We start from the raw sequence: 15,166 nt of genomic DNA on the forward strand, positions 1-15,166 counted from the left end.
GAAGAACTTATCAATTTGGAAGGATCTAGTTCACCATGCCAGATTGAAATATTGCAATAAAACATTGTGATTTATGATACCATATTTTTATAAATCTTAAAATGGGTGACCTAGTTCAGTTGTACTTTGTGGGTTCATATACAACATATACATATATAAATAAATAACATGAAATTATTAAACTTTAATAAATGTTGGTAGAATTTGGTGTAGCTTAGAACTAAAAAACAGCATGTCTGAACTTTTTATATCTGTTAGAAAATGTGAAATCTTCAGTTTCAGCAATGAACTTTCACAAAATCTAATTGAAATATAAACAGAAAAGATGTGAATTTTCTTTCCCTGTTCTCTTACATTTGCATAATGATTGTAGGTTCTGGCAGACACAGAATGTTTAAGTATTCAGTGATACAACTTTTAATTAAAATACTATACAGATAATTGCATAATACCAGCTATCCCACTATTACCCAAAGGAATGTAGTTGATATAAAAAAAATATTTGGTTAAAAAGTGGTCACCTCAGAAAGGGTAGTTTAATTATATTTACATTTTGTTGATCCCAGAGAAGAATACTTTGCAAGTCCAGAGGCAACATTTACAAATACATCCACATGTCAAAGCAGCTTTCCCTGTACCAATTTGCACTATAAAATTAGTTTCCAAACAAGACTTTGCTCATTTTATGTGCAAGTTCTTAGAAAATAATGTCTTGTTACATATAAAATAGTTGTGATTGCTTTAAAACAGTGTCCCGTTAGAAAGTTTAAGGCACATTGCTTAGAATTCACTGAGCATCCAGGTAGTAAGGATGATCAAAGAAGGGTCATCCTGTTTGGCCGTATGGTCTGTGGAAAGACAGTGGCCTGGAATCCTGATTCTGCCAGTTCTTGCTATGTGATGTGGGATAATTTATTTAACCTCACTGAGCCTCAGTTTTCTTATTCATAAAATAAGAATAATAATACCTATCTTGAATGGTTCTAGTGAAAATCAGCAATAAGGTAAATTTCATAGTGCATACCTAGCAGACACTCAATAAAGGCAATTCTGATTATTATGCTGCTTTTTAAAGTAGTAAATGTCATAAAACATGATGCAAAAAAACCCACTACAATCCTTTGGATCATAGGTCAACAAAATGGGAGACGGTGCCTAATTTATAAGTGTAATTGAGAATACCTTTTAACAGTAGCATAGACCTATGAGGGTATGAATTCCACTTCTCTGCCTTATTAGTTGTGTGTTCCTATGTGATTTACTTGATTTTATGTGACTCAGTTTCTGCATCTAAAAATTGAGATATAACAATACCTATTTCATTGAGAGTAAAATGATGTGATATGGTGAATGCACCTTATACAGTGTTTGACCCCATAAACTTCCAATGACTGTTAGTTTCAAATTTTGAATGGACTGTGAAGTCCAAATGCAAGTGAAAGTGCAAGGCATTGTAGACTATAGTGTCATGCGAATGCTACTTAGTATTATCATAATTTTAAAGTTCACTGAAATGTTCATAAATTTGTTTCCTTAAAAGAATGGGTAAGGGGAAAAAAAGCATAGCTACCTGTTCTGTTCTAATTTTCACTATTTAAGAGAACATTAAAGCAACAGTAAGACAAGATGTATAGTTCAAGTAAGCAAAGAAATCTTTCTTTTTGATTTTGAACTTGGGGAATTTTTCTTGATCTTTTTCTTCAAAAGGAGCATCAAATTCATTTATTAGAGCCTGAGGTCACGATTATTACAAAGAAAAAAAAAAAGAAACTGAATAACTTTGCATACTTTGGTAAAATAAAACAATTCAATTAAGCTTACTCAGTGTGTCTTGGTGTTTTAGCAAGGTTGGAAAGGACACTGACTTCTGTTGTTGAGTGGGCCTTTAGAGTCATTTATATCTGTACAAACATGCTACTCAATTTTTAGCACGTGAATAAACTCTAAACCAGGGAGTTTTGTCAGTTATATAGACAATGAATCCAGTCTGGAAGACAAATTGTACACTGAAGTTAAGGTGGCTGAATTTCTGATATAATTGGCTGTATGATCATGAGAACTTTACTTCTAATGATAACACAGCTGTTTCTTCTTGAAAACAGTTACTTCAACCTTAGTGAACAATTTGTCTTGTAGACTTAATGTATTAGCCTCTTAAGTGACACATTTTTTTTGCCTGTTCTGAAAATTAGTTGACAGAATTCTGACAGTGAACAGAAGCTATCAGACAAGCCTTTGATATTTCTTCAAGTAGCTGATTTGTTCAATTTTAAGCATTTAAAGCTTAAATGAAACTGGAAGAAAACTCACTTTACTGCTTCTAGTATAATTTTTCATATATTATTCTATATCAGTCTAGGCAAACTGTTAGCTACATGTAAGCTATACTTTAAAAATAAAATTAACAGGTATTTTGTAAAGCTTCTATGTTAGGAGTATTTCCCACTTGTATCAATTCCCTATTCTCAATTTTATAGTGGTAGAAGACTTTCTACAAATCTGGAAAAAAATTTTTTTCTATAATATGAGCAAACCTTCAAAAGAAATGTTAAAATGCAAATGAATGACCTTAATTAATTGTACATCAATCACATGGCCAGTTATTCTTACCTTTCTATGGTTTACTTCATATTTGTATATTAATTATCTTAAAGAATATATGTCATACGAGTTCTTTTTGAGCATTGTAGATTTTGTGTTAAGTGACCATAGGTGCAAAGCTTGACAATGCAACTTACAAGTTATATGACTATGGCTTTGTTATTGGAAAACAGGACCCATTATACCATTCTGACTTGGTTGTCATGAGGATAAATGAGACAATATATGTAAATATCGTAGCACAGTGACACATAGTAGGCACTTAGCACATCTTTTGTTTTACTTCCCTTTTTATTGATAATTGTTGTAAAAATATACCAAGACTCTAAAAATTGAATTTAAACTCTCTGATAAATTGTCTTTTCTGAAAGTTAATAAACTGCAACAAATATTTACTGAGTGTGGTCTAGACATTCTTCTAGGTGCTTGAGATGAACAATAAAATATATCTGTTCTCATAGCACTTTGAATCTAGCAAGGGGAGAGAAAATATTAAATGCTAATCAAATTAATAAATTGTAGAGTATTAGAATGTGATAGACTTTTTGGAGTAGTGTAAATGGGATTAGAAGTGCCAGGGCTTGGGGTGGTAGCAGTTTTGTAGGTGGGGTCTGGGTCTGACTCATTGGGAAGGTGATAGTTGAGCAAATATCAAATGTGGTGAGGGAATTTGTTAAGCAAATATCTAAGGAAGAATTTTCCACCCAGAGGGAATAATTAAGTCCTTATATGAAAACATGATGAGGATGTTCAAAGAACTATAAGGAGGTGAGTGTAACTAAAGCAGCCTAAACTGAGGGGAAATGTTAGGAGAGGACATGGGGGAGGCGATGTTGACGGTGGCAGCAGGGAAATTTTGAAGGGCCTTGTATGAAGCCACTGAGAGGACAATGGCTTAACTCAGAGTAAAACAGAGAGCTGTGACGGGTTTTTGTCCAAAGGAGTGAAATAATTTCACTTCGATTTCAGAAGTATCACTTTGGCTGCTGTGTTGAGAATAGTGTCTATGGGGTAATGGTGCCAGTAGAGACTTATTGCAGTAATCCCCAGGAGAGAGAGCATAGTGTCTTGGAACAGGATGGAAACAGTGAAGGTGCTGAAAAGTAGTCAGATTCTATATTTATTTGAAAGTAAAATTAAGATGATGCCCTGACAGACTAAGATGTAAGGTGTTAGAAAAATAGAGATGTTGGGCTTCCCTGGTGGCACAGTGGTTGAGTGTCTGCCTGCCGATGCAGGGGATATGGGTTCATGCCCCGGTCCGGGAGGATCCCACATGCCATGGAGCAGCTAGGCCCGTGAGCCATGGACACTAAGCCTGCATGTCCAAAATAGAGATGTCAAGATAACACCAACATTTTTGGCTTCAGTAACTGAAATAATAGAGTTGCTATTAATTGAAATTGGAAGGAATGCAAGTGAGGTACATTTGTGGAAGAGAACACGATTTCAGTTTGAGACATCTTAAGTTTGAAATGTCAGACAACCACGTCTAGATGTTCAATGGTCAGTTGGATATAAGAATCTGGAGTTTGGGAGAAATGCCTGGGCTGGAAATATAAATTTGGTGGTTTACAGCATATTGTTATTTAAAGATGAGAGACTGGATATTACCAAAGGATTGAATGTGTAGAGAAAGAGGGAAGAAACCTTAGAGTTGTCCAACATTTGGAGATCTAGGAGAAGAGGAAGAACTAGTCAAGGAGACTGAGGAGTGGCTCAGAGGAAAACCTGAGTATGTGGTGTCTGGTGAGCCAGGTAAGTAAAGCTATTAAGGAGGAGGGAGTGATCTAATGGGTTAAATGCTGTTCATAACATCAGATAAAATGAGGGAGAAACTGGCCATTGATAAGATAGTTTAGTGACTTGTGAAAAGCAATATGACTTCCCAAGTGAAAAAAGACACTTTAAGACCATTAATAATAAGTGACAGGGTTCAGAGGTCACAATCTTATGGCACACTGTCCAGATCTGGTCAAAGATGGGCTTTGACAGGCAATTTTTAGAAATTAAAAAAAAAAAAGAATTGAATGTGAGAGGTATTGGAAGATATGTATTCTCCTATTGGCCATAGACTCCATCATCTCATATTATATTGAATTTGGGAGGCTTCACATATTTATGATTTTTTCTTGGCTCTTGGAAATTTTTGAATTTGTGACCCCTGGATATTAAGTGCACTTTTGTTTTGACATTGAGAAAATAATCAGATGTAATTCTGAAGGCACAGTTATTTCCATTTATTGTTTTTTTTGCTGCATTGGGTCTTTGTTGCTGTGCACGGCTTTCTCTAGTTGTGGTGAGTGGGGGCTACTCTTCATTGCAGTGCATGGGCTTCTCATTGCAGTGGCTTCTGTTGTTGCGGAGCACAGGCTCTAGGTACGCAGGCTTCAGTAGTTGTGGCACGTGGGCTCTGTAGTTGTGGCGCACAGGCTCTAGAGTGCAGGCTCAGTAGTTGTGGCTCGCAGACTTAGTTGCTCTGTGGCATGTGGGATTTTCCCAAACCAGGGCCCGAACCTGTGTCCCCTGCACTGACAGGCAGATTCTTAACCAGTGCACCACCAGGGAAGTCTATTTCCATTCTCATAGGTATAAAAGACCTTGATTTTTAGCTTGGGGTAGTTAAATTTTTCATCCAAATTTATTTCAATGCTAGACATTCTTTCTCTCGTTTTACAAGGGCATTGAATGATAGAATGTTTGTTAAAAGGAACTCTTCATTTTGTTATAAAGCAGAAACTAACACACCATTGTAAAGCAATTATACTCCAATAAAGATGTTAAAAAAAAAAAGGGACTCTTGGTTTGTAATTTGGCCTTCCTTTATCCCTCTTCACAAAAGAGGAATTTCAACACAGAGACTGTCTTGTTTAAGGTTGTACAACAAATGGCCAGCTGTGATATCATCAAGACTCTAAATTCTCACTCAGCTCTTGAATATTTTTAAGTATATCATATCAGTCTTCTGACATGAAGTTTGCCATTCTATCATGCTATCTAACCACTGTTCACTTAACCTATTCATTAATCGTCTGACATACGTGAGACATACTATGTTTATGCAAGTGATACATGTAAAGTGCAGTCACTTGTGAAAGCAGGAAACACATTTAAATTGTGTGCTTAAATGTATCAGAATTGCATATGGTGCTTTTAAAAATCACATATAGTAGTTTTTAAGATAATATTTATCCATATTACCTCAATAATAATTTATGATCAGGTTAACTTAAGTGGGGAAAATCATTTTAACATTCCACTTTGGTTTTGAGATAACCGCCTGTATTCAATCTATTATTCTTATCCATTAGAATTCCCCTTTTGTCCAGAAATTATTCAATCCTTAGAATTAAGTCTCTGTATTTCCTCATTTATGTTTCCCTCACTCCAAGTCTAAGTAGACTCCATGTCTGCAATCTTTCCTGCCACACCATGGTTGTAGATAATATGTCTATTTAGATATAGATTGAAGGAACAAAACAATTAATTGTAAAAAGTTATAGCAGAATTGCAATTGGAAATAACTTTTAATGGTATAGTCATTCTGGCCTCTCTTACTGCTCTAGCGTAGTTTTTATTTGCTTATTTTGGGTTTTGCCCAGGTGCTTAATGCAGCTACTGTCCACCTTAAAAAATAAATAATGTAAAAACTAAAACACCTTCTGACTAAGGCTAGACAATATTCTGTATTGCTAGGACCAAGCTATGGTTTCAATATGTTTTTTAAAAAATGGTATTGACTTATACTTTTCAGTATCTATGTACAATTTTTTGCCACTGACAGTGCATGAGGGGCAGGATTTTCTCCCTTACTTTCTCCTTAGCCATTATTGGATGGAGTCAGTCAGCACACATTATAGAATTTTTAGAGTATATTCTGATTTCTTAGTGATTCAGAAATAGCTGCAACAGTTCTATTCACCACTCAAATAGATCTGGATTTCATCATCTCTTTTTCATTCCTCATGTTTTCATTACATAATTCATAATGTTATCCTCCTTTCTCCTACATATGATTTTAAGAAACCTGGCATCCCTAAAGAAAATTTTATCCTAAGTGATGCTTGGCCAGGATAGTTTATTTATTTATTTACTTGAATTTAATGCCTGGGGTACGGGGGGCGCAGACCACCTTCACATTTGCATTACTTGTCAGGCCTTTAAAAGCATTTGGATTTTTAATCTTTGTCTATGCTATTTTAACCCAGTCTCCTAATTAGTATTTCCCCCCCTCATTCCTTCAGTCCTCCCTATCAAGTTACCCCTCCACACTTTCCCCAGATATACCATTCTAAAAAACACTTCTTCATAAATCCTGTTGACTTCCCTGTTGGATGCAGGGTAAGATCCAAACTCTCTAACGTGGCAGAGGAGATGTTTCATCATCTGGTTCCAATCTAGTTTTCTAGTCACTTTACTTCTACTTTTTCTTAACCTCCTCCAAGAGCTCTAGGTGAGCATGCTAAAACCTAGTCCCTTTAGCCTGAGTGCTTTGTCATGTCCCTTTCTTTTACCTGTGCTTTTCTCTGCCTATACTCCCTTTGACTCCCTCCTCCAACTGGAAAATTCCTATTTTTCTACTAAGCACCATGAAACAATTCCCTTGTGGAGAGTTTCCCAAGTCTCTTTGGCAGATTATTCTTTTTCTGGGCTACCAATCACATTTTGCTTTATTGTAGCACTTATCACTGCTAAATGTGATTTAATATTTATGTGTCTCTGTTTCACTTGCTATACAGTGAGCTCTCTGATAAGCAAGGTTGGGTCTAATTCATTTTTATCACCCAGCAGAGTCTGGCACATAATAGGTGCACAAGGGATGATTCTTGAATAGGTGAAATTGTGACCTCCTTATTTATCCCTACTTATATTCTGTAAGCAGCTGCTATCCAGTACTTGCCTGCCTGATTCTCAATCTATTCCTCTCATCACGGCTCAGTCTTCCTCATGACATTGTGCTTATTCATCTTACACTCATGGCCTCTGGTTTTGGAGATGGTGATAAAAGCAGGGCCCAGGGCACTGTGATTGATTATGTGTGGACATTGCAGTTTGGTTTGGCTCCAGCATCAGTGACAACAGCTGACATCATTTTTCTCAATTTCCAGGATTTCTTCCAATATCTTAGGGCATAGTATAATTCTAGAGATATCTCTGATGATTTTAGGCTTATGGTATGTGTAATTTAGTACTTCATGTCTGAATTTATTATACAATATAAGCCTTCCATAAAGGGCAGTTTTGTCAGTTTAAAATTTAACAACAAATCAAAGATATTGGATTTTCTATATATTGGAATGTATTACTGTGAAACTGTTTTAACAGCATTCAGACAAAATTTAGATCGAAAACATAGTGTACTAATGATATCTTTTTTACATGTCTGTAACAAACATGAGTAGAGTATCAGTTTTGAATAAATAACCATTGTAAAAATCAGTAGATTTATTCTTGAGAGTGAGATTACAAATTCCAAAACAACAAATCTGCTATTTGGCAAGTTATAGAATATGAAAGGCACAAAGTTAATCTTCTAGGTTTGAAATCAATGAGTAATAATTTGTGTTACTTAAAACTATTAAAGACCCCTTAATACTTTTGCTAAAGTGTCGGTGCAAGAAAAGAAAGAATAATGATAGGCTATTACTTTTTATATTGTCTTCTTTAATGCATTTTTGTTTCTCCTTCCTATCAACAACATTCATATTACATTATTTTTACCATGAAAATAGAGCATGTAATTTTATAGATAAGGAAACAGAAACTCAGAGAATCTAAATGGCTTGCTCAAAGACATACAACTAGTTAATAACAGTGCTGGGACTAAAATCCAAGTCCCTTTACTCCCACACTGGGGATCTTTACCCTATTCTATGCTGTTCCCCTTCATTTGACATTGTTTCTTTTCCAGAGTGTGTGCAGTTTTATTTACTACACAGAAAAGATACTTGTATATCTCTGTAAAGTGATTATGAATTGTGTGGAACTATAGTCATCATACTTGTTCCTATGAATAATTGAAACACAAAATTTTGAAAAAACCTTATCTTCACAGCCAATGGAAGTATAACAAAATGGTAATTACTGAATAGCAAAAGAGTCACATAACAGCCAATCTAATTGTCAAATATTCTATCTGAAGGCAAACATTTTTTAAAATCAATGAATTCAGGTGAATACAATTTTCCAAATTCTGACTCATCAAATAAGAACTGAAGTTCTCAATAGTCGATGGTTAGAATGGTACATCAGAAACTGAGGGGACACTGAGGAGTTTACCGAATGGTATATCTTATCCTGAATTGTTATGGTTTAAAATTAGCAAGAATATGCTTGGTCTTTAATTTCTAAGAATTAAGGACAGCTGTGGTTGTTTACCCTAAGTTTAGGACAAAATTGAAGTGAATGAAAGCAAGATGTGGAGTAGAAATTTTAACACTTAAAAAGCTGATGACTCTATCCTGAACCAGAAGTACTTATCTTCTAAAAACAGATCTGGGAAGCTGGGTTAAGCCATTCTTTCTTTCTGAACTGCCCTCCACACACATCTCCACCAATGACATGCAACATTTCTTTCAAAGCAAAGAGTCAAGCTGACCTAAATGGCAGGGATGTTTCCTTGACCAATCACAGCCCATTTGAACAATTCCTCAATAATATTCAAGGTTTCTTCTAGGTCTTTAATTATATCTTTTGATGGATATCTTAGGAAAGCAATTTTTTTAAATAAATTTATTTATTTATTTTTGGCTGTGTTGGGTTTTTGTTGCTGCATGCGGGATTTCTCTAGTTGCAGCAAGCGGGGACTATGCTTCGTTGCGGTGCATGGGCTTCTCACGGCAGTGGCTTCTCTTGCTGTGGAGCACGGGCTCTAGGGCGTGCGGGCTTCAGTAGTTGTGGCTCTAGAGCGCAGGCTCGGTAATTGTGGCACACGGGCTAGTTGCTCCGCAGCATGTGGGATCTTCCCAGACCAGGGCTCGAACCCGTGTCCCCTGTATTGCGGGGCGGATTCATAGCCACTGTTTCACCAGGGAAGTCCCCAGGAAAGCAATTTTAACAAGTGATAATTACAAAAAGGGAGGGATTTTATAAAGTATTTTGTGTTGCCTTGATGAAGGGTATGTGTAAAAATGATAAAAAATTTTTCTAATATAAAATTTTTTTATGTTAGAAAGGAAGGAAATAAGGAAGAAGAGTTGAAATCAGTTAATTTATTAATTCTGTAGATATCACTGAGTGCCTACTATTTTTGAAATTTTCTGCTAGGCTCTGGATATAAATAGTAGGCAAGATTTGTTCCATGTCTCCAAGAAGCTCATAATATAGCAAAAATCTTACAATTAATAAATGTTTAATAGTGGACTGTACCATGCTATAACCAACAGTTGTCTTTTTTTTTTTAATTATACCTCCTTCAATGGCTGTATCAATTTACATTCCCACCAACAGCATAGGAGGGTTCCCTTTTCTCCACACCCTCTCCAGCATTTATTGTTTGTAGATTTTTTGATGATGGTCATTGTGACCTCTGTGAGGCAATACCTCATTGTAATTTTGATTTGCATTTCTCTAATAATTAGTGATGTTGAGCATCATTCCATGTGTTTGTTGGCCATCTGTATGTCTTCTTTGGAGAAATGTCTATTTAGGTGTTCTGCCCATTTTTTCATTGGGTTGTTTTATTTTTTTTTTTGATATTGAGCTGCATGAACTGCTTGTATGTTGTGCAGATTAATCCTTTGTCAGTTGCTTCCTTTGCAAATATTTCCTTCCATTCTGAGGGTTGTCTTTTCATCTTGTTTATGGTTTCCTTTGCTGTGCAAAAGCTTTTAAGTTTAAAATGGAGGTTCCAGGGACTTCCCTGGTAGCGCAGTGGATAAAACTCTGCACTCCCAATGCAGGGGGCCTGGGTTTGATCTCTGGTCAGGGAACTAGATCCCACATGCATGCTGCAACTAAGAGTTCACATGCCATAACTAAGGAGACTGCAAGCTGCAACTAAGGAGCCCGCCTGCCACAGCTAAGACCCAGTGCAACCAAATATATAAATAAATATATTTTTAAAAAATGGAGGTGCCTTAAAAAACTGAAAATAGTATTACCCTATGACCCAGCAATCCCACTACTGGGCATATACCCAGAGAAAACCATAATTCAAAAAGACACATGCACCCGGTAAAGAAAGTGTGGTACATATATATAAGGGACTATTATTCAGCCTTAAAAAGGAATGAAATTGGGTCATTAGTAGAGACATGAATGGACCTAGAGAGTGTCATACAGAGTGAAGTAAGTCAGAAAGAGAAAAACAAATATCGTATATTAATGCATATATGTGGAATCTAGAAAAATGGTAAAGATGATCTTATTTGCAAAGCAGAAATAGAGACACAGATGTAGAGAACAAATGTATGGATACCAAGGGGGAAGGGGGGTGGTGGGAAGAATTGGGAGATTGGGATTGACATATATACACTATTGATACTATGTATAAAATAGACAACTAATGAGAATATACTGTACAGCACAAGGAACTCTACTTAATGCACTGTGGTGACCTAAATAGGATGGAAATCCCAAAAAGAGGGGATATAGGTATATGTATAGCTGATTCATTTTGCTGTACAGTAGAAACTAGCACAACATTGTAAAGCAACTATACTCCAATAAAAATTAATGTAAAAAAATTATACCTCCCTCGCCATTTAATCACTAAATGAGGAATTGAATAAGGGAAAAATGAAGGAGAACTGAGTTCCATCATACTGATCACTCTCAGATAAACCTTTTTTTTTTAATCCAACAGAAACTTGACTTGTCCTTGTAAAAATCAAATATTCAACAGGGATTTATAGTTGTGGTTTCTTAAGTCGTCTGGCAGTCTACAATGACCCAAGATGTGATAAAAAAACGTGAGTGGCTACCTGATAAATCCTCCACTGCCTGCTGTTTTTACACAAGAGGATTTAATTAGAAAAAAATTCAAGTCGGAATTATAGGTATTAATTCTTGATCTACCACTTAACCATTTATACTACCAATGAAGCCAATTTAATAAAATAAAGAATACATATTCATGTGAAAGATACATACTGTATGTTATAAACTGTAGACAAAAATGTATCATAAAAATTGCTCCTAGGGCTTCCCTGGTGGCGCAGTGGTTGAGAGTCTGCCTGCCGATGCAGGGGACACGGGTTCTTGCCCCGGTCTGGGAAGATCCCACATGCCGTGGAGCGGCTGGGCCTGTAAGCCATGGCCGCTGAGCCTGTGCGTCCGGAGCCTGTGCTCCACAACGGGAGAGGCTACAACAGAGAGAGGCCTGCCTACCGCAAAAAACAAACAAACAAACAAACAAAAAAATTGCTCCTAACATATTTATGGAAAATACTTATCATATAAGTATGCATTATTAACAGTTAGAGTTTCATGTGAAGTCTTTAATTTGAGTTGAATATTGAAAATCATCCCAGTTAATTACTGTATACCTCATAAGGAAAACTGCTTTTCTTTCTTTTTTTTTTTTTGGATCTACGAATATACATCTAGACTTCTATATATCAGTGATGCTCTTTAACCTTGGAATTGTTATAGTGTTCTTTTAAAATCAGGGGAAAATCTAAAATAAGGTGAATTCCATGTGGCATGACTGTCCTAATTTTTACTATATTACCTTATTTAAAAAATGTTTTAATAGTTTTTTACTCATTAGAATCATATCACTCTGGAGACTTCACTTTTTGAATAAATATTCTGATAGATTTTAATTTTAATAGCTATATATTTATTTCTTTTTGCTAGTTTAATTTCTTTTAAAATTTGTGTATTTTGTGACAATGTTTTATTCTTTGCTTATGTTTTAAAAATTCTTCTGTTATTTCCTTAACTGGTTTAAAGATACTTCTCTTCATCTATCTAATGATTCTCAAAAGTTCCTTGGGGTAGTAACAGGGCTATTTGTGTGGCTATTGACTCTTTTCTATGGTAAATTTTGAACTTGGAGATAATCTTTAAAGGTGATTTATCTGTAGGAATTCTATTCTGCCTGAATTGAACATGCATCCTTCTAGACAAGTTTTGAGTTTACTACTGCCAGGCAACCCAGGAGTATTATGTATTTGGGACCACTGTGCAACTTGTTACTTTGGACATCCCTAGACCATATGAGTAGTATAAATTTAGACCACAACCTGTTAAAATACAGGTCTGTATTTATAAATTCTCAGGAGAGAATTTTTTCCACCCAGAGTCCAAAACAAGAAAAGTTCAGATTCTTGGAATCTCACTGCTCTGATGGGTAAGTAAATTAAAAAAAAAAAAATCCAACCTATGTATAGTTCTTTAAAGGTCTTGGCTTTATTCAGAGATTTCCTTTACAATTTTCACCTCATATGAACCTAGGAGGAGGTTTTGCAATGGAATCACAAACGCCTTGGTTTGAGGACCTGTCAATCCCTCCTCCTCCAACACGCTCACCAGGGCAGCCCCAGTGTCAATTCCTTCTTTTTATTTTATTATTATTATTTTTTTGTCCTCTGAGGATTGCTTTCCTTTTCTTGCATTCTCAGTATCACATTTAAAGAGATGTTGTTATATTTTATCCTACATTCTATAGGTTCTGTAACAGGATAGTTTTCAGATTATTTATTCTACCATGTCACCAGAAATGCAAGTCTACTAGGTTTACATACTCAAAAGTTTCATTTGTGATATACAGGGAAAAAATACTCACTATCTATATTTTACCTGTAGGAAATCTATGTTTTCTTCAAAGAATACTGCCATGTTCCAAGACACTTGCAGATTTCGCTATGAATTTTGTTTGTTTTCCTTATATCTGGGCTTAACTTTTAAATACATTCTTCCTGTCTTCTTTCTTGTTTTCTAAGTTCACATAGCTATCATTTCAGAAGGAAAGGGTTCTTTTTGTAAAACTAGAAAAAAGCCACATGTAACTTGAAATCTATTTTATAGGAACATTTAAATTAATTCAGAATAAAAATAAGCTAAATGCTAAGTGAAATGCTAGTATGGAAAATTGTCTTTTTTAAATGTATCTTTTTTAAGAGCTTGAAATGTCTGGTGGAGAAGCATGATTCTTTCATGAAACAGTTTCATGAAGCACAGATGTTTTTCAGCCTCCCACAGGGATATATCCCACCACAGTGAGGACAGCAGATGCCTCTTCTCCCACTTTCGTATCTGGCTCTATTCCTCAGGAATCTATTTGTTTCAGTGATTCGCTTAAATAAGTTATTTCAGCACAGTGAACCTCAGCCTTTTCTTTTTCTTTTTTTTTTTTTTTTTTTGCTGTACGCGGGCCTTTCACTGCCGTGGCCTCTCCCGTTGCGGAGCACAGGTTCCGGACGCGCAGGCTCAGCGGCCATGGCTCATGGGCCCAGCCGCTCCGCAGCATGTGGTATCTTCCCATACCGGGGCACGAGCCCGTGTTCCCTGCGTGGGCAGGTGGACTCTCAAACACTGCGCCCCCAGGGAAGCCCTCAGCCTTTTCTTGAAAGTAGATTTTATGAGATAAGGTAAAGCAGAAGTAGACCAGCTCATCTAAAAATGCTTGCAGCTCCAACTGCTAATTTTTTGGAGGTACCATTTTAAATTATGCTCACCGGAAAAGAAAACAAAAACAAAAACCTAAGGATTCAAATTCCCTTAGGAAAATAAAGTTAGTATGGATTTAAATTTGCCAACTTTAAATTAAATTATTTATGAATCAACCATTTTATAACACATTCTCTATGTATGTCATTGATACTATGTCAACGTCAATAGGCAGGAACTGAATAATATGTGTATGTGTTAGCTTTTTATTGTTGCCATAACAAAGTATCACAAATTTAGTGGATTAAAACAATACAAATATATTACCTTACGTTTCTGAAGATTAGAAGCCCAACACAGATCTCAATGGGCTAAAAACCTGGCAATCAGGCTATGTTCCTTTCTGGAGTCTCTAGGAGAGAATCTGTTTCCTTGCTTTTACTGGCTTTCGGAGGCCACTCACATTCCTTGACTCATGGCCCCTTCCTCTATCTTCAAAGCAGAAACTTTGCATCTGTCTCATTCTTTTTCTTCTGATATCTCCCTTTGACTGCATCCAGGAAAACCGAGAAAGGTTTTCATCTTTTAAGAACTCATGTGATTAGATTGGGTCCACTTTCATAATCCAGAATAATCTTCCCATCTCAAGGAATTTAATCACATCTGCAAAGTTCTTTTGCCATGTGAGGTAACATAGTCCTAGGTTCTGTGATTGGGACATGAACATCTTTGGGTGCCATCATTCTCTCTTACTATGGTGTATGTATTTAAAGCTTTGCTCTCAGCTGTCTAAAAGTTTACCTAAGCAAATGAAATGGCAATGTAATCAATCCAGTTCAGTAATATCATCATGATACAAATTTAACTGAAATACATAGAGCCAGACTTAAAATGAAAAACATGTCAAATAAAAAGAATGAGTTGAGTATTCAAGTATTTGTTGAGCACCTATAATGTACCAAACATATTGGTTCTTAATCAAATAACATTAAATTGGGTTAGACATTAT

General features: G+C 35.8%; 1 protein-coding gene across 1 annotated transcript in view; it reads left to right on the top strand.

Moving 5' to 3' along the window:
- The window catches only part of PCDH11X (protocadherin 11 X-linked), a 757,630-nt gene that overhangs the window by 164,282 nt on the left and 578,182 nt on the right, over positions 1 to 15,166 (top strand). The gene's annotated exons all lie outside the window — the stretch shown is intronic.

The sequence above is a fragment of the Phocoena phocoena genome, chromosome X (genome assembly GCF_963924675.1).
Source record: "Phocoena phocoena chromosome X, mPhoPho1.1, whole genome shotgun sequence".
NCBI classification, from domain to species: Eukaryota; Metazoa; Chordata; class Mammalia; order Artiodactyla; family Phocoenidae; genus Phocoena; species Phocoena phocoena.